This window comes from Athene cunicularia (genome assembly GCF_003259725.1).
Source record: "Athene cunicularia isolate RWA chromosome 1 unlocalized genomic scaffold, athCun1 chr1_part1, whole genome shotgun sequence".
NCBI classification, from domain to species: Eukaryota; Metazoa; Chordata; class Aves; order Strigiformes; family Strigidae; genus Athene; species Athene cunicularia.
Window position 1 is genome coordinate 122,059,405 of NW_020799091.1, and position 20,409 is coordinate 122,079,813.

The following is a 20,409-nucleotide window of genomic DNA, read 5'->3' on the forward strand; positions in this document are numbered from 1 at the left end:
GAAATCCTCTCATTTCCAGCACAGTACTTCTAGCAGCAGAACAGATTGATTCACACAGGCTCACCATTACCCCTCAGCCTTGAACTGAGGGACCATGATGACCAGTCAGGTTCTGCGGCTGGTTCATCCTCTTTCATTGGACTTTCAACCACAGACCAATTACTATTGTCTGTAGTAATGTTTTTTGTGATATGGACTTTGGTCTGGTGAAAACTAGAGTTGAGAGTTCTTTAACTTGTTTCAAGGAACAAATCAAATTATTAGCATCAAACTCCATGATAAAGACAGATTCTGGAGAATTTCTGAAGACAACTGCCTGCAGTTGTCCTGCAAGTATAAAATAATGATCTGGATAAGAATTTTTTACAGGAAAGGAAGCTTTGTACATGTGTGGAAAAAATTTAAAGAAACAACAGTGTTACAGTACCATTCTTAACACACGAAAAAGTCTTTTGGAAAACAATTTACGATCCCTGCGCACTCCTAAATTCTATTTGAAAAGTACTACCTGTCCATCTTTATCTCCATGGAAGACTTGGATTAACTGTCTAGGCCCAGGACAAAATTACCTTTGAAGGCAACAGTTGCATGAAGCCCAACAGCTGTAACACTATCTACCAAGTTAACCTCCTCTTAATTTTATGTGCTGTAACTTTACTTAAAGAGAAATAATCACCTGGAACATGAGAAGCAAATTATATTTTTAATATTAGAAGTACTAGCAACTAGCCTGTGTATTTCTTCAGAAGGAAATACCAATGCAGACAGTGAATTAAAACATGCCATGGTAACAGATGAAGACTTCAACTGTCAACAAAATCAGGCTATTAATTCTCACATAAACAATCTTTTTAGATCTTTGATTTTTAATATACAGTCCAAAGATCACTCTCACATTTCAGCAGCTTTTGTCTTTTAATGCCAATCATTTCAACTGACTTTTCTCACTACCCTGTGCTTTCTCTCCCCTTTGGAAAAGGTGAGTGAAAATATCAAATGATATCTTACTCTGCCAAGACCAAAAGAACAGTTCAAATGTTCAAAAAAATTAGGCAATGACTTTGCTTAAGGCAGGGAAGGAATGCGATTAGTGTGGGGTGGATCACTGCCGGGCAGAGAAGGGGAAAAAAAACAACCCAAACCTAAATCTCTTTTCATTCTTTGTTTCAGTCTATACTCAAGTCTACACCATGTAAACAGCAACTGAAAATTACTGGATGGAAAACACAGAATTATTTTGCTGCTTATCATGTTCTTTTCTTGAGTGACAGATACTGAGATTCAAGGGGAACCTGGGAATCTATTGGCCTGTTCGTTATCACTGACAGCAAAGATGCCCCGAATGATCCACTTGGACTAAACTATTACCTGCCACAGGATGCAGTCTCACAATGGATGGATCGAAATGTGTCTGGGAGAGCACCTCACGCTGCAGTTGGCCTCTATGCAGCTTACAACCTCTCACCACTCTGTAACTTGCTCACACAACAAGAAAACATAAATGATGTGTCTGTTACCTGATTTGTTCCTTCAAATTTCTGTTCTATTTCTGAAACAGAACAAGTCTGAAACTTGCCTTTGACTGAGATGAACTAAGTGATACCTCAAAATAAAGACAGACTCCTCTATCCCTGGTCACTCCATCACAAAGGAGGAATCAAAGGTGCTGCTTTTAGCCAAAAAAATCATCATCACCTTTAAATCCGAATTCCCTCAAAGCACTAGAGATTAGTCTGGGGGAACACAGAAGGGAATGGAGAGATGACAATTCTTCATTCTCTCCAGAGACTATGCATCCCTACAGATTTTGCTTCCTGTGCAACACTTAACTCCTTGATGCCTCTTCTCTCATGATCTCTTCTTAGGCAGAAACTTCTTTAAATTTAAAAATGAGAACATGAGCCAAGTAAATAAAAATAAATAAATAAAGCTCAATGTCTATAAAAAGTACACAGACTAACCTGCTTAATTATTAACAGGTAAACACAAAAAAATCTGAATTATTTACTTAATCTTTTTCAGCTACAAACCTCAGACTTTTAGAGCATGAAATACATGCTTTATTTTAGGACACAAACCAGGTATTTTATAAGGCCGTGGACTTTTTTTGGGGGGGGTAGGTAGGGTTGTTTTGAAGAATACGCATTTTTATTAACCCCAAAATACCTTCCTTTCACTGAACCCTGGTGGAATTTTAAACAGAGAAATAAAAGTTTTAGTATAAAGATCCTGTATTCACATGTTTGCTAGTGAATGAGCTGGCTGTTTCTGACTCGCAACTGAGAGAAAATGATTCCTGTGAGACATATGCACCCTCTCCTGTTTCTGTACATCTGCTAGGAAGATGCTAGATTTAGAGGAAGAACCTGGTGACAGCTCCAGACAGAAACTCTACAATGAAGGATAAAACAGTCCCAGGTACAATTCCATTTTCTTTATTGAATAAAGCTGCCCTGCTGAAGTAAACTTTGTCTGTGCTGCGAATAACAAATAGGTCAATGCCACCGGTCCCTGAGGATCCAACGAGATGCTGTTCTAGGCCTGACCTCCAGCTGAGTCCATCTTTACGTTCTCCCTCCTTCTGACACATCGTTCTGCCTAGCGTAATGCTGATGTGACACAGCCTTCCCCAGTGATATGCTAAAAACGAGGTAAGTTCCTTGCTGGATAAAAGAGCAATGTTTCCATACCTGCTGAAGTTAAAACACACCCTTTGAAGTCTCCAGCATTCAGCAGTGTAAAACAATACCACCTCCTCAGTAATGTCAGGCCATCATACAGTCGTTACCATCCAGAAAACAAGTTACATAATCATCATCCTCGAAGAAATGTGGTTGTGAATCTCTGACAATTTTTCTTAACTAGCTTTTCTTCGGAAATGATTCTGTAACATTGCTTTTGAAGCCCTGAATTAATAAAGACATATGCATATAGGCTGAAGCTGCACACATGCCACTAAAAATCCATTCTAAACTTTCACATGCAAGAGAAGTCTTCACAAGAGCACTACAATAATATTTAACAAGGTATTCACATACTACTATTCCCTCATCATTGCTACAAACACGTAGAAATGTGACTTCTGATAACATATTTATTAATCTACTCTTAATTGCTATAATGGTCTGACATAATTTGGGGCTTTTTCATGGTTTTAGATCTTAACAATTTTGTCAACGTTTATGTGCTACACTTCTTTTGCCTACCGAAGCCTTCCAAAGGTGCAATTCAGGAGATGAGACAGTTAAATCACCGAGCTGGCTTAGCCTCTAATTTAGGTGGCCTACTTATGTTAGCAACATTTTATTAGCACGTTACGCTGTATATTTAATATTTAGTATGCTGTGTGAAAATGGTTTACTGTATACTGCTCACATAAATGACTTACAAATTCTGTTTGACACAGAGAACAGTGTGTAAGTAATACATGTATTTCTAAGTATACCTAATGCTATGGAAAATAAGGATAAACAGAAGATGTAGAGAAAATACTTTAAAAAAAAAAAAGCATCTGATGATGCAGTTAAAGGTTAGCTTATAAATACTTTGGTAGACCAAGGATGCAGAATTAGGGATATATGCACAATGCTTATCCGTCCTTCAAATTTTGATTATAAATCTTCCTCTGGAAGCCTCAGCAGACATCCAGTTGAAGGAAAAGGCAACTTTCATCATTGCCCATGTCTCACAGTGGACACAACTGCAACAAAGCGTACAGCAAATCATCCCCAAAACTTTTATATTTTACCAGAGCCCAAAGACAAAGTGGGAACTTTCTTTGAGTTTAGGAGTGCTTTCAGGACATTTTTCAGGAAGTAAGTAAATTAGCTGTGTCCTCATGAATTATGCAGCCCTTCCAACGTGTACTTAACACTACGTTAGCTGGAAGCCCCCAGGGAAGGATCCCAGTGTTATACACTGCTCAGCAGGTGGTACCAAAGGAGAACCACTCAGCCAAATCAGGTCCAAGTTTTCCTGGAAGAGCTGGAGAGCAGCTCTAGCAGTGATCTCAGTTATCCAGCTATACCTATAAGCCGGTTTGGTTGTACGGATGTTCAGAAGTTACTACTGGAATAGAGATTTTTGACTTTAGCTCTCAGTTATGAGGAAAAGTATACTCGTTTTTGTGCTCCTGCTATTTACGAAGTGAATCAAAGCTTCACTGGCAGGCATTTGTAAGGGCCAGATAAGGGAAAATCCTTCAGCCTCACCTGAATTAGGCCTACATGAAAAGACCCATAAGCAGTGCTAGTGCAATTCTGACTACCTTGGAAGGGGCAGAAGGAGGGATTTTGCCTATTTGCTTCAGCCAGATCCTTCTTAACTTTCAAATTATTTCAGCCACTCTAGATACAGGTGGCTCTTTTTACCACATACCCTTAAACCAAGTATGTACAGTAACTTTTCCTGGGGGTGGTGGTGAAAAAGGCGTATACCTTAACCCTAACACTAGCTCTTGATCTCTAACAAGTGAATCATTCACATTTATCAGAAATATATTTTTCTGAGATCTTCTGACAGGTAAATCTATCAGTGTGATGGAAGGATGATAACCTCCCAGGGCAAGTTGTCTCCAGCTGCCTTTGAAGCTTGTATTAACCCAGATAAGAAGAAAAAGTCCACCAAAAGGCAAGAAGTCTTGTTTATAATCAGTATGTTTTAGCTTTTGCTATTTCTTCTGCTGTGTAATTTGTCAATATATCTATAAATTCGTTTATAATGAGGTAGCTAAGACAGATGCCAAGACTTTAGTAAATTCTAAACTTCTTTTCTGCAAAAATATATGATCACAGAAAAAGCATTTTTTTTTTTCTGCTGGTGAAGTATTTTCAGTATTATTACAAAGGACCCTTACTGTTTATTAGAAACCCCGACAAAATATAATCTCCAAGGCTTTTTTCAGTATCTTTAGTTGATGCTTGTCAAGTGACATTCAAAAACATTTTTGTTTTGAAAAACAAAAACAAAACAAAATTGAGCCTATTTCACATTCTTTTTATTCTTCTACTTTACTGAATTTTTCAAAATTATTCCAATACAGGTACAACACAAATGACATACCCTAAAATGCCTCACAATAGGGAAAGTTGCTTCACATTTCCTCTAGGAAAAAACCCACAAAACAAAACAACCTACAAAACCTCTTAGAAAATGTATCTTTTGCAGTTATATTCAGTGGGGAACATTAAAAATTCAATATTTGCCACTTTGCAACGACTCCTGGACACAAAACAGTTCCTTCATGCTGTATAGGTACTTCTAAACATAAGGGTAACTAGAAGACAAGTGTACACTTGAAACAGTACTAAGTATGACACCCACACTACTTTTCCAATCCTGACATCATTTCTCCCGTTATTTTCTCCTATCATTTCCATCATTCATTACAGATACAGTATTTATTTTTTTATAATGATTAATATGTAAAAATCAGTACATAGAAACGAAGTAACAAGAATGGGTCTAATTAAAATTTAATATTATTACAAAAATAACTATTATATTCATCAATATGAAGACTGAGATATTCAGATCAGTAGGACATTTTTAGTTCTAACATTCATCCCGCTTTAAGGACATGAGGGCAGTTGATTTAGTAAAAACCATAGCTGAGAAACATCAATATATGGTATCTGGATTAAAACCATTTTGGGACCTATACTGCAAACTAGCAGGTATCTCCATTATAAGAATGCTTCATATTTGATAGAACAAATATAAAGTTTGTACAGATTAAGATCTGAAGGAAACAATCCAAAAGGGACTCTACATTTTTATCTGAAAACTCACCAGCAAAAGTGAAGGGATAGCTGCGGATCAAACTAACCTTTGCTGTAATCTTACCAAAATCAATGAGATTCAAGGATGAATTTAACTAATTGATTATTACACAGAGTTTTTAAATTAAGAACACTTACGTATAAAAATACATAGTAAAAATCTGTTTCTTGAAGTGATACCCCTCAAAACGTGATCTACTTATTATTTTAACATGACCTATGTGTATAACTTTTTACCTCTATTTTCCTCAAACTTGCATAAAATTGCCTCCACTTTTCTTGCATTTAATACAGGTCAATGGATTATGTAGGTTTTTGCCCTCTTCTGTTAAATGAGACTAAGCAAAGTTTCTGATATAATACACAACTGTTTCCAGGTAATCAGTTATTTATACTGCAGTAGAATTTAGAGGTTACAGTGATATCCATGTATATTAGGCAATGCAGTGACACAGACCGGGAGGCAGTTGTGACTACAAAAAAAACTTTTCAGACATGCCATCCAAAGAGTGAAAGAACAGGAAGTTTTCCAGATGAGTTGTGACACACAGATTGGAGTTACTCAGGAAATCTGCAATAGAGTACAGTGCTGAACTTTTATCTCAGGTTACACTCCACTGCTTTAACAACACAGCCTTCCTTCCCTTCTATTAATTAATATAAAGCCCACTCCAAAAGTCCCAGTATTACATCTGCCCCATTAACTTAATGAGTCCAGACATCATGCTACTTTGCATTTGCGTAACTCTAGCATCAAGAATCTCAAAGCAGTGTCAAGCAAAACCAAATAGAACCAGTTTATCCTCACTTTACAAGTAGTAAAATAAAAACACAGAGGCGTTAAGGGTGAAGTCATCCCACCTAACTTTGGCCATCTAAAAGGCACTGTTGCCTAGGCTGCTCCTTTCATCACTGAGAATCTTGAGAGGGTGATTCCTTCTCTTCTCAGATACATGATTAAGTTGATGATGAGGGAAGGCTCTACCTTCTTCTGCCTATTCCTTCCATCTAGCCTAAACGTCTAGACTAAACACCTCATGCTTAGATGAATGAGCTACACTCCCCTATCCTATCACAAAGTAGATCTCTCTTGTTTTCCCTTGATATCTTTTCTAAGAGGAAAAAGGTGATTGGCCAAGGTCTCATGTCCCGAGTAGTCAGCACATACACGCAGAAAGTTAAGTGCATGGTGCTAGACCTATTAGTGTGCTGGAAAATGAGACAAACAGAACTTACTCCTTCTTAGCGTCTGGGTAGTCTAACAGTTCACCATCTGAGCTACTGGCTGGACAAACAAATGGCCATAAGTTGCTAGGTCTAGCTGAGATTTATGCCACCCTAAGCCCAGAGTGGATGCCCAGCAGGAATACTTAGGGTGCTGTCACTATAATGGCTATAAATAAAACATCAAAATGAGATTTTTTTCCAAGAATGGTGATAAAAGTCTGCTATCAGACTTCAATCACAAGTCCTACTATTCAGAAAAGGAAATACCTCTGAATCCCTGTGAAAATGAATCTGTCTGGGGCTGAAATAACTTTTAAAACATAGAACTGCTTACATGGTTTTCTCTGTCAACCCAGAGATCAGATTGGGGGATCCAAAAATGCTTGACTTTTCTATGCAGATTTGAAACACATCAGAAAAATCTGACACATGATAGGATCTTGAAGCTCTGAAGTAACTGTGAAGTCGTATTTCAAATAGCTCTTCCAAAATGAAAACTGGGTAACACAGAAGTGAAGTGATGCCTCTTCCAACATTAAAACAGACAACCAGAATGCAAGATATATTGTCTTGTCTCTCCCACAATAGAATGACTTAGACTAACAGCTTCTATTCTATGTATAGAAAGTTAAGTAATGTGCTTTAGAGGTTTTGCCAAATAAAACCTGGGAAGGAGTTCTCTAAAGAAATCACAGGATGCCAATGCAGTCACATGAAAAAATACCAGCCCTTTCACTCCATCACTTTCCAAGTCCTAAAGGGAATGAGAAAGCTGCAGTACCTCAAGAATCCGATTTTGCAAATTCAAGCTTCTCCTCTTTCTTCAGTTACTGGCAATAAGCACCCATCAGGTACACGTAAAAGAACTAGTCTTGCTTTAAAACAGAGCACTACTGTGTAGCAAATGAGCCTGAATCTACATGCTTATCACAAGCCCAGCAGTTAGCACTGAGCCAACAGCTAGAAACACCAGTACCACGCTCTTACCTCTGTTTTTAGCAAGTGGCTCCGTTTAAAATGAAAGTAATATGCTAACAGTTCCCCAACCAGTATTTGTATCACTATTACAAATGGTTATCTGTTATCACCAGAGCAGAATCGATACTTAATGCAGTAGCTAAAGACCAGCTCTCGCTGTTTCACGGCGGAGGGGAAAGAAGGGAGAGGGATGCTAAGGAGCAGGACTCTGACTGCAGATCCTGCCACCAGGAACCACAGCAGAGCAGCAGTAGTGAGCAGCAGACTGGTTCATTGATCAAAAGCAGAAGGATCTTCCAGGGCAATAGTAGCGGAATGGCCTTTTGTAGGAATAAATTTGCATTGCAGATCTTACCATCTTCTTCCATACACGCACAATTTATTTATTTTGACCTGTCCATTCCAGAAAGAGCTGTGCTCAACAAACAAGACCTGGCAAAAAAAACCACAGTGGCCTCGACTCTTTCTCCAGGTAACAAGATGAGGAAACAAATGGAAAAGCTCTCAGTTAACTCAGTGATGAGTATATCTATATGCTAATAATGCTAACACTGATAATTCCTACTGCAGGTACCAAAATGTCACTAATGCTTCTGGACAACTTTTTTAAGAGCATAAAAGCAATCTTAGTACTTTGCCAGAGTAATATCTTCATATCCATCTACTACCGTTAAATTAACTTTCCAAACCCGAGCAACTAACATTATGCATAGGAATTAGTCTGATTTGTTAATGTTTATTTTTCTGGGGAGGAAGAAGCATATCTTAACTCTGAACTTTCCACTTTTGTTAATGATTAAAAAGTTACTTAAAAATTAACTTTATTAAATTAATAATTTATATGACACTCCTAAAATTTACTTATAACATATACTAGTCAAATCTATTTGTTGTTTTGGGGGCTGGTGGATAGAGTAGGTGAAGTATTCAGACAAAACAAAACAGTTTCCAATAGAAGGATATAGACCATGTTCTATTTGTCTGAGAATAACATCTATTATTTAGTGTGGAGCAAATATGTTCAGAGGCTAAATGGTCTCTTTCAAATGACAGAGGAATTCTTTTTCCTCTTTTTGTTTAGTACAACATGCCCCTGATATACCTAAATAGCTCTATTTAAAAGGCAATCTTTATTAGGTAATTTTTAAAATGGGAATTAGATATGTACTAGCAAAAATTGCTTGGCTGTTTACTTACTGATTTCTTTAGAGAGGCCAATTATTTTACCAGTGGAGAAGATGAAATCTGTTACCAAAAAATGGGACTTATATGTTAAATGCCATTTATAGTAGAGAGTTATTTTGTTTCTAGGTCTGGCCACCAAAAAAAAGAAAAGGGACAATAAATGGAAGACTGTATCATACTTCAACAATAACAACCAATGCCCCAAACACTTTCCATCACAAATCTCACTGGCACAATTCCTACTTTATAAGTGAGAAAAAACTGTCAGAAAAACAAGTCAGGGTGAGATAAAGAACAGAAGAAAATAAAAGGCTTCCCAACTTCCAGTCTTGTGCTTACATGATTACGTTGATGTTTATGATCCAGAGACATTACACCTTCTCACTTTTTAAAGAAAAAAATCCTGCATTTTTAACATCTCTCATGAACATCCACCTGTGCATCCATATTTGTGTAATCCACTATCATGACTAAAATAATCTATCAAATAGATATCATGGCCATTCAAACCTGAAAGGGAGTGTAAAATTTCAGTCCTTACAATCTTGACTTTATCTGTGTAAGCCACTCAAAACAGGGGGTATTTCTGTTCAGCAGAGTCCTTCCAATGCATACACTGTCAGAACCCTCCCTGTGATACCACAGGCAGTGCTTTCCAGCTACATAGAGCCCCACCAAATAAAAAAAGTCAAGAGTTAACAGCAAGATGCTGTCAAGAAAAAAGCTTAACTTATGAACATGTTCAGATTGCCATTGCCCAAAAATCTGAGTAATGTTCCAGATATGTTATGTTAAGCTGTTACACAAGATTGTCTGTAATGTGAATATTTTTTTAAGAAGTACTGAGGGTGGTGTTGGGGGTTGGATGAAGGCAGGTGGCCAAAGTTATTACTGAATTGAAGAGGATTATTTTAATTATTATTGGACTATTAACCCTCTGCATGGTCCTATTTAGCCAGTTTCATTGTGTTTAGGAGTAATATGATTTATAACCATTGTACTTGAAATTACTGTTGATCACCGAGCATTTGGGAATAAAAATAGATATGATTAGATGTGCAAAGCTCATTTGAATGCAGTTTTATGCATAGACTGGGTTTCTATCCACTAAAAAATAGCCCTTAATAATAAGATATCAAGGAAAACACAGTGAGAAATTATATTTTATGTATAATATGTGATCTGTGTATTCTAGCTACACCTCATAATGAACGTGACCAAATACTGAACACGAACTGAAGAACAAACCTTTTGTGTGGATGCAAAATTTGAGTGGCAGGAAAAAAACATAACAGAAGATAAGAGTTTTCATTCACAATGCAATGTAAATTAAAAAAACAGGATATAAAAGAGTAGAAACAAGAAAGGTAATATAACAAACTTACATTTCACCCTCCATCATTACAAGGATCAAAACAGGGGCATACATCTTCATTCTAGTCAGATGGCCACTATAATATAAATCATAGTAGCTCATACAAGAAATAAAATATCAAGGACTCAGTTATGTTTTCAACTGAAGCAAAGCGAACCGTAACAAAAAAAAAAGAAAAAAAAAAGAAAGAAAACAAACAACAAAGTCTGTGTTAGTTTTTTTCAAACAAGGGTCCACGTATAGATGGAAGTAAGGTGTATCCCTACTTCTGTGACCACTTTGCCTTTAACTTCACTGGGAACAGCACAAAGCTCAGAGACTTCCCTTACCAAGCCTATTTTCACTCTAAATAGGTCTTGACGGTGCTGTAGCTGCGGAGCCAAAAAAAAACAAGGCCAAATTTTATGTGGTCATGCTAGCGTGGTGGAAAAGCTTTTGTGAGGATTTGATGTTGTAACTGCATTTGTACATCTGGCCCCTCACAGGCCTTCAAAGACTTAAGACATCTATAGATACTTACATGGATTATTAAATGGCCTGTTAGTAAAAGAGGTGGATTCAGGACACTGCCACATTTGAATTTGGTATCTGCAACTAGACTCTGACATTTCATTTGGATACTTAAAGCATTAATGTTATTGTATCCTGTAGACCTATATTAACAAGTTTGATGTAACAGATGGGAGCTTTTTCAAAAAAATGTAAACAGCTGATCTGAGAGCCAGCACTTTCTATAGACAGACCTTACAGTGAAATATAGCACTCTACTGTTTATTCCAAACACATCACGGCACCATAAGTAGACCACTTTATACAAGTGAAGAAATAGAGTAAACGTAAAAGGAACACACCTCAAGAATTTCTCCTCCTGCTTTCTCTAACTCTAAATAGAACATTCTCCCTCATTTTCTCTGCTTCTGACCTATCCAAAAAAAAAAAAAAAAAAAAAAATAAATTGAACCAAATCTCAGAGTCTTCTTGCAGGGCTTCTCAACTGTCCACTCTCAACATCTCCACGTTTCTGACTTTTGTTAATTTAAATATTAGGCTCGTTTTAATATTATTACACTAGACCTCACCAATTGTCTGTAACGCAAGTAGTTTCTTAAACAAAAACTGCTCCTTCATAAACTACTTCATAAATAAGAGAAGCACAGGAAACCAGTGGGATTTTTTTTGGAAATGGGGTTTTAACTATTCTTCTTGGATCACCCTCTTTCGTCTTGAGTTGCATGCTTCTTCTTGCATATGTATTTTAAGTGCATGCTATTAATGGAAATGGTTACAAATAGAGGACCATCTAGTTTCTGCATTTCTCACACTGTGTATTTGCTTTAGCACAATTGAAATTAATAACAATAGCCATATCTGACTGCGGTTGCTTCTTGTATGATTTCAGCGATGCAGTAATAAAAGACGCTGAAAGTTCAGTGCTCTGGAATGACAACTTTAATTATTGTAATGTTTACTACAGGAAATTACCTATTGGACAATCCTGCCCAGAATCCTCAGCAGGAAATGGGACAGGTTTCTGTTTGTAGAGACAAACAGCCAGCCTAGTGCATTGTTAGCAGCAGTGCTTGAAAACTGTCCTCCCTTACATAGGATGGAAGATGGAAAACTGCAGCTCCTACATGAATGCAATATGCAACAGATTCCCAGAACCATATCTCAACACAGGTTGGGGTTTTTTTTCCCTTGGAAAAAAAGAAAATCAAACTGTTTAAGGCAGCGCTCGCAAACAGTTGATAATACTATCTTAATAACTTGGATAAATAAGTAAACAACAAGAAAGAAATGATCCCTGTTCAGAACAGGCAGTGAAAGCAGAGCAGAGCCACGGGGTGGGAGCTGCCTAAAAGTAGCACTGTGGTCAGAGCCCAACTTGCATATCCTTTTATTCAGATGTTCTTCTCCCTCTGTGAGTCTGTTAACACACTTTTTGAAAATGGCTAGTATGTATCAGAGAAGAAATATCCACATTTATTAGGCTTATGACAGTGTAAACACCATTAGAAGTGGTTCTGGTATGACATACCCTTATTTTGCACTTCTCCGTTTCCAACTTCCTTTGTCAATTCTCACTCTCATCCACTTAGCACTTCCATTTATTGTCTCAGGGCCAGATTTTCAGTACTTTGTGTTCATCTCCAGCTCTCTCTGCAGCTTTGTATGACAACCAAACTGACTCTCCTGCTGTCATCTGGGATACTTTTAACATTAACTGGGCAAAGTCCACATTCTGTTACTTCAAATATTTCTCGAGTATCTATTCACTCTGTGCTTTAGAGATCTCCAGACTTTAGTTTACATTCTTTAAGATTTGATTTTTGCCCCAAGTCCAGTATTTTTTGTAATATAACCTTTATATAAAACAAATGTTCCAGTACATGCAAAAGATTAATGGAATGAAGGAACTTGACGGTCCTTTAATTTTACACACGTTTAATGTTACCTTGGAGAAACATACCCTTTTTTTATTTTGAATCTAATCTACAAACTCTGTTGGATGATTGTGCAAAGAGCCAGCATGCTAGCTGTTGAAAGAAACAAAATGGAGCCAGGAACAAGCAGAGGATGTTCAGTGGTACAATCCACTGGATAATGGATAATGTTTGCTTACTCTCCAATACTCGGTACCTTTGACTTTATTTATCATATCCAGAGGATTAAAATCCAGAGGCAATCAGGCTGATGATTTTCGTTTGGCCTCTTACACATAGAAAGCAGCTAGACACTTCCGATCTGGGTGCAGCTACCAAACTCTTCTAGTTGTGGGAGTGGAGTTGAAAGAAGGCTGTTTCAATTAGGCTGGCTATAGAGACAATCTGGAGCTGTGAATTAATTGATTTGAAGACCAAGAGGGACAGCTCTTGCATAACAGAGGCCATGGAATTTCACTCTGTAATTATAGTTAAATTCAACTCCAAATCAAATAGAAAGTGACCATATCGGGCCCATCTCTAATCAAAAGTAGCTCTTTCCCTTATCACTAAGCGCAAAATATTCCGTATTTCTTTCTATTTCAAGCCACTTGGGTCTAAAATGAACCTGCGTGGAAGATCTTTATTCCTGCGTGGACAGGAACAAATTTTCCACTGCTGCATGAAAAGACTAGAACAATGACAGTTTTAGGAAGGAAAGTAGTGGGGGGGAGGAAAGCTCTGCCTTTTTGGCAGTGCTCGTAGAACATTAGTTAGGGTAGGTGGAGTCCCGCTGGGTCTAACCAACTGCTCAGATCACCTGTAACATTTTACCCGCACCCAGCTTTACACTGTACATCTCAGAACACAGCGAAAAAGCTAATATATACGTATATTTTAGAAGACAAAACTCTTGAGCACACATCCAAAGCAGATCAATTGCCTTTACAATATTCTCGGAACAAAATGTTCCACCAGCAGATCTGATAAGAAGAGCCAAAAAATGGAAAACACTTGCTACCAATTTATTGCAGTCACCCATAAACTATTACTAGAACATTATGTATTGGGGTTCAAGCCAGAAAGCTATTAAAGCGGACTGCACTAGAGTCTTTCCACTATGCTACTGAAGCATTAATAAGTCCTTAGAGAACTGTGTTTATGTTGAAAGAATCATCTTATTATCAAATTTTCACACACAAAAAATGCAGCTCTCTTCAGAATTACTGTGTGCCTTTGCTCTCTCCCCCACACTGGCTAGTGTCTCCACAAATACCATCATTTTCTGTTTCTGTCTGGCCGAAACCCTGACATACATACTTTGTGTTCCAAGCTGGAAAAATTTCAAGATAAATGATGCTAATTGACAGTGTTAATGGGTGCAGGATGTACCACATCCTTTCCCCTGTTGTTTATCCCTAGGTGTCTTTCTCACTCCTTACAGTCATTCTATATGCAAGAAGAGAAAGAGTTAAAGGATAATGCTAAAAGGGTATCACTATTTTTTTTTTAAATTATATGAGTAAATAATAAACATTCAGTGGTATTCTATGGGACTGTGCTTCCAGTCCCTGTTACAGAAAAACCTCTAATAAATCAAAAACCTCCTTTCCCATTTAAGAGACAACACTGATACCCAGCAATATGATGATTAACCCAATGATTTACTGTTTTTACCTCAAGAATTCCTGTTTTCCTTTGAAAAGAGACATGCCTTCTTTTCAGTCACTTTCCTCTGATAGCATACAGGGGCAGGCCAAGTGGAATTATGCCAGTTCCTACACCTGGAAGCTCCTTAAAACATTAAGTCTTGAGTTCAAATTCACTAGGCCATCAGTCCAGAAAGACTTGAAATTCTACTTCAATAAAGTATGAAAAAAATCCTAAAATTCCAAGAAAGGAAACCAGGTGCCTTGTATGAATTTATTTATACTATCCTAAACAACTAGTTTAGTTAAGAGGTGAAAACTGTATTATTATCATCATCATCACCACCAGTTAACCACTTCACCTATATCCCCACTCAGAGTCATAAAGAGCACAAGCCAGGGGAACAGTATTATGTTATGACAAGTTTATGATAACACCTGATTTGCCTCTTCAATATCCTTATCCTTCATATATATATATATATATATATATATATATGGAATATCCTTCTGGTTTGAGAGATGACTGGGAAAGCACTCCTGGCTGCCAACTGACGCATAGGCTGTTCTCACTGGGCAAATAAAGTTAAACTTCCTTGTAAGCAGGGAGAATCCTCAGCAATAAAGTACGATTGTAGTGGCTAGAACTACCAGTTTTGCTATTTTGTGAACTTCTTGAACAGATGTCATTGAATTTGATCAGAGGGCACCAATATAGTTGACTTCAAATAGTATGATTTGAAGAAATGTTAAGAACTTGCAGCTCTCTCTGATAATGGAAATTGTAGAAACTTAGTATCTGACTTTAGGTACACAGAGAAAGAACAAGGATAAGGGGTCAAATGCATCCCTTAAGTAACTTCACTGGATTCCACAGTGGTTTTTATCTCTTGATTAATGACTGTGGGATATATTCCTTGCTCAGGCAGCACATTTATGTGTGGAGCTTTTCTACTTGCTTGTGTAATTAGCTACATTCCAATCAAACTTACAAGAAAAATAATAAGAAATCATTTCTACCTGCACTAGTGAACAGGACACCAGAGAGTGATTTTACCATAGATAAAGAGATCACATCTACAACTAAATCTCTCTCTATGGTTTGCCTCTTCACAGCAGGATTCAGGCTCTGCTGTCATCATGAGAGTCAATGAAATCTTCAACTCAAGATGTCCTCTTTGATTCTTCAAAGAATACAGAGACACATGCTGGCATAACTATGTGTCAGCAAGCTGTTTTATGCAAGACCCTTAGCATAATGCTGAAAAACTCTCACTATGCCAGGAAAAGGAATGAAAATATTTAAGCAAAAATATCAACACCCCAGAAAGGCTTGGATGTGCCCAGGTCTCCTGGGGAGATTTCATCTAGAACCTCTGCAGCAACTGAGTTATTGCACCTTCTGCTCCAGCTCCATTAGTCCATACACTTGCAAAAAAGTTGTCCACTGCTTCACTGAAAGGTTTACATTAAGACAGAAGTCTGGTGCTCAGGAGAAACATCCTAGATGTTTTCTGTGCTTAAAAGACAGGATGATTTTTCTGTAAAGGGTAACTGAAGTATGGTATCAGTAAAAAATAAACAATGTTAACTTATGTTAAATCTTTCTTCTCCAAAAATACACAACTGAAAAAAACCCTACCCCATCAGTACTAATGCACAAGCAAGTCCTCTCCATCTGCCAAATATGTAGGTCATTTCAATGAGTGACAGAGACAAAGAGGACTGATTTTACTTCATGAAATATTCCTGCTAATAGCAAAGTTATTGAGACATCTGTTAAAAGCCTGACCTGTTATAATGGGGGGATATCTAAAATGTCTGAAATTCCTATTTAAATTAATGCTACGCTATTTTATTGGGCATTTTAAAGAGGTACTGCTATTAACAAAAACATTATATAAATTAGAAACAGGCCTGCAATAATCCCCCAGATAAAATCTGGTGCTGTCTTCTAATGCTACAGCATGAGCTTTTATTTGAGTGTGCAATACTACAATACAGCAGATATGTAAAAAAAAAAAAAGAAAAAAAAAATCTTAAGAGTCATAGCATCCCAGTTTAAAGTTTGGCAGGGAACAGTTGGCAGACATTAAAAAAAAATAAAAAATAAAGTAGTAAATATGTTTCATGGCCTGTATATAATTGAACATTCTTCAAATTCTTGTAATGGAAATGTCAATACCATGGAAATCCTTGAAATGTGGACACAGATAAATGTGACTGAAGCCAAACACCTCCGCCCAGAATGAATAACAGGCCTTCAACAACAACAAAAAAATCTATATAGTAATAAATTACCCACTCAGTAATACTAACAAAATTAAGTTTTTGCTTTTGGGCTAGTGGTGAGGTGAGCAGAGGGAGGTGGAAGACAGGTGAGGAAAGCTGTCAGGAGGACTGCTCTGCTGAGGCAAGGTACAGACACATGGAGAAGGGATTTGAGTGCCTGGAAGGACCCTCTGATGCCACGCACGTGACAAGACCATGGCTATTCTGTTATTGACTTCGACAGTACAGAACCAGTGACTGGCTTTCTTCTCTTTCTGTTAGATGATGTACTAGAAGATGCATCCCACATGTGGTGAGTACCTCACTCTTGGAGGCTGAACACTGCTTCAGGAGCTCTTCTCTGAATTCTCTTCTTCTCACTGGCTCATTCCCAAAAGCCAGTGGCCAGACTTTCCCAGGCCACAGAGGTATGAACTAGAATGAGGGGCACAGGTCCTTCTTACAAGCACAGCACCTCAATTCCAAACTGAAGTGAACACACACCAGCTTCTCCTTCTCCCCCACATCCTGGTTTCCTCAGGAGATGCCCACAGAGGTGGACGTGGTGGGGCTTTCTGTGGTACTGCTCCTGCTACAGACACCTGTGGACTGATGAGACACTGAAGTGTATCGAAGGAAGTATATAACTAAACAGGTGGAACTGAGTAACAGCTCCTCAAAAACCTGCCAAAAGCCTTTGAACCACATTACAGGATGAAATACAACTCTGAAAGTTTACTGGTAGACAACTTATATGTATTTTATATTTAAATCAAGGTTCCCTTTTTCTGAATCTAAAAAATGCTGGGTAGCAGATCAGTACATTTTCATAAAAAATGCTGCTGTATCTAAGGGAGAAAACTCAGATATAATTTTTTTTTAAAGTGTGGGTAAGACAAGATAAACTCAATACCTATGACAAAAAATACTAGCATACGCAGAAAATAGGTCTATATATGCTCCTCCACCATTACAAGATATCATGCATCCCCCCCTCAACATCCACTTATGTCATACATATAGTCACTTCATGTACCACCCATGTGAAATCCAGTCCTTTTTTATAAAATTAGCTAGGCAGAGATCTGGGTTTGACTGTTTCTCCTGAGATGCTCTATGACCGTTCAGAGTTTTACAAGCATGTTTTCATTTTTTTCCTCCACTATCTATGTTCTACCACTTATTGCTTTTTTCTTTCACTATTGCTGTGAGACACATCAATGTACAATGTAAAATATATGTAACAGGGAGGTAAACTGCCTCTACCAAAGGTCTACCAAATGGACAAAACACACAGATTTTTTTTCTTAAGGGTTCAGCTATAAAAGCACTACACACAGCTAACAACAGTAAGAGAGAAGTGATGATTTTAAGCTGCCAGTCTCCCCTTAGCAATAAAACGTTAAGTCTTGACTTCTTCACTCCCTAAATTCTAAAAACTTCTCTGTGCAATTCTAATAATTTCTTGATTGTATTTTTGAACGGATTATAAGCACACCTTAACAAAGCAAAATACCAGCAAACAGCACCTAGATGGGTTATATTCTACTTTGGTAATATCAAGGGATATTTCTGTATTATTTCAATCCTCTTTCCAAATTCATGTTCTTCTGGTGCTGATAGTGTTTTCAGGGAAAATTCTTAAAATCCCTACTTAAGTAGTGTCAAATAAATGTCACTGAAGAAGCATAACTGTGCCTGTGCTTGCAGTCATTACAAAATTGGCATTATGAGAAGAAAATGGAGTAAGAGTCAGATCTGTTCTGAAATATGTAGAAGTCTTACCAGTAACTCTCTTCCCTTTCCACTTCACTCAGGACAGACCTTCCTCTTAGACCACCATTGCAAACAAACAACAAAGCACAATCCTATCACATCCTTCAAGGCAGGAAGGAAGGACAGTGGATGTAAGCAATGGAAAATGAACTTGTGGGTAAAACTCCCTATTGGAGAACTGCACTTGCCACCTTCTCAGCCCAAGTAATGCTAATAAGCAGAATGATACTTAAGAAGTAGATTATTAACATCAGTGAAAGCCTCTTATAAAGAAATTTCTTCCACTTGAAAAAAAAAAATGCATTTGTCTGCAGATTTTTGTACTTAACATGGTTAAAAGTAATAGAATTGAAAGATTCTATTGAAAGATTTTCAGTGCACGTGCACTTCCCAGCTTGCATAATAAAAAGATTCACTGCTTGCCCATGAAGTCAGGAGGTCCCAATTCTGTGAGCAGGTCTGTCTCCTCACACCTTGCATTCACACAGAACTGAAATCACTGCAGTTCCGTATAGAGATTCCCCTCAAGAAATTTCTGTAAACTTGCGGGCTTAATTATTTTCTCTCTGGTTTAGTAGGTTCTTCCAACTTAGTATTGGAGGAAAGAAAAGTCCTTATTTACTACTGGTTTGCTTTTTAAAGAAATTTGACTATGCTCCTCATGAGCACTATAGAAGCTGGGATTCTCTTTCTTTTTTTAAAATATAGTTATTTTATGAAACATTTTTTGCTTTAATACTGAAAGCACTGCTACAGTATCTTCGAGACCAGAGCAGAATTCTCCCCCTGTTCCAAGAGACTTTACAGTATCTTTTTTTCCCATTCTGGGTCAGAAGAGAACCATGTTCTCTTGAGATTTTCACCAAAAGAATAAGAAAGCTAAATCAGACTTCATCTCAGACATGAGAGGTCCAGGGACAAGACCTTGCTGTCTTATTCAAAAAGAGGACTTGAACATGGTTGTCCCCCATCTCAGGTAAAGGGACTCGACCACAAGGCAACCGACCATTCTAAACAGATTTGCAAAGTTTCTATGATCTTGACCAGGTTTTTTTTTTGAGGAATACTACAAACCCCAAGAAATCATTAATAAGATCTGGTAAAACTCCTTAAAAACACTAAAACCAAATGGAAACTTCAGTAATGTCAATATTACCGTATATAATGATTAAAGAACAGTTTCTCCAAGGTGATCACTTCTTCTGAAAGTGTGTTTGCACACGCTTGTTTGCACGTCTTTTTTTCTGGCTACCAAGCTCCAGTGGAAAGTTGAGGAAATTTTAAGGGAAGTATAATTTTCTTTAAAACAGGAAAGGGACTCTAAGCAGAAGAGAGAGAGGTCCAAACAGAACTTCAGATGGCCCAGGAGCCACCACGCTTTGCCCAGCTTTCTCTGGCACCTCTGTAAGCACGGGGAGATTTAAGCAGAGGGGACATGACAGGAGAGGTGGGGGGACCAACTGCCATAACAAATCATCACGGGAACTTCTAGGTATCTCAAAAGTGTCACAGTTTATATTGGGCTCAATGCTATTGAAGGTAATTCAGAAGTTCTCACTTCTGCAGTGACAGCTGGAATGAGGCCATGGTACCAACTCTGCAGTTGCAGAACCAACTTCATCAACTTACAATGACTGAGCAGATAGGTTTTCACCAGATCCAACTTTTTCCATGTCCATTAATTTCAGAGGGATATAGTGGAACAAACCAGAGATCAAGTCCTCTGATTTAGCCTTCAAACAACA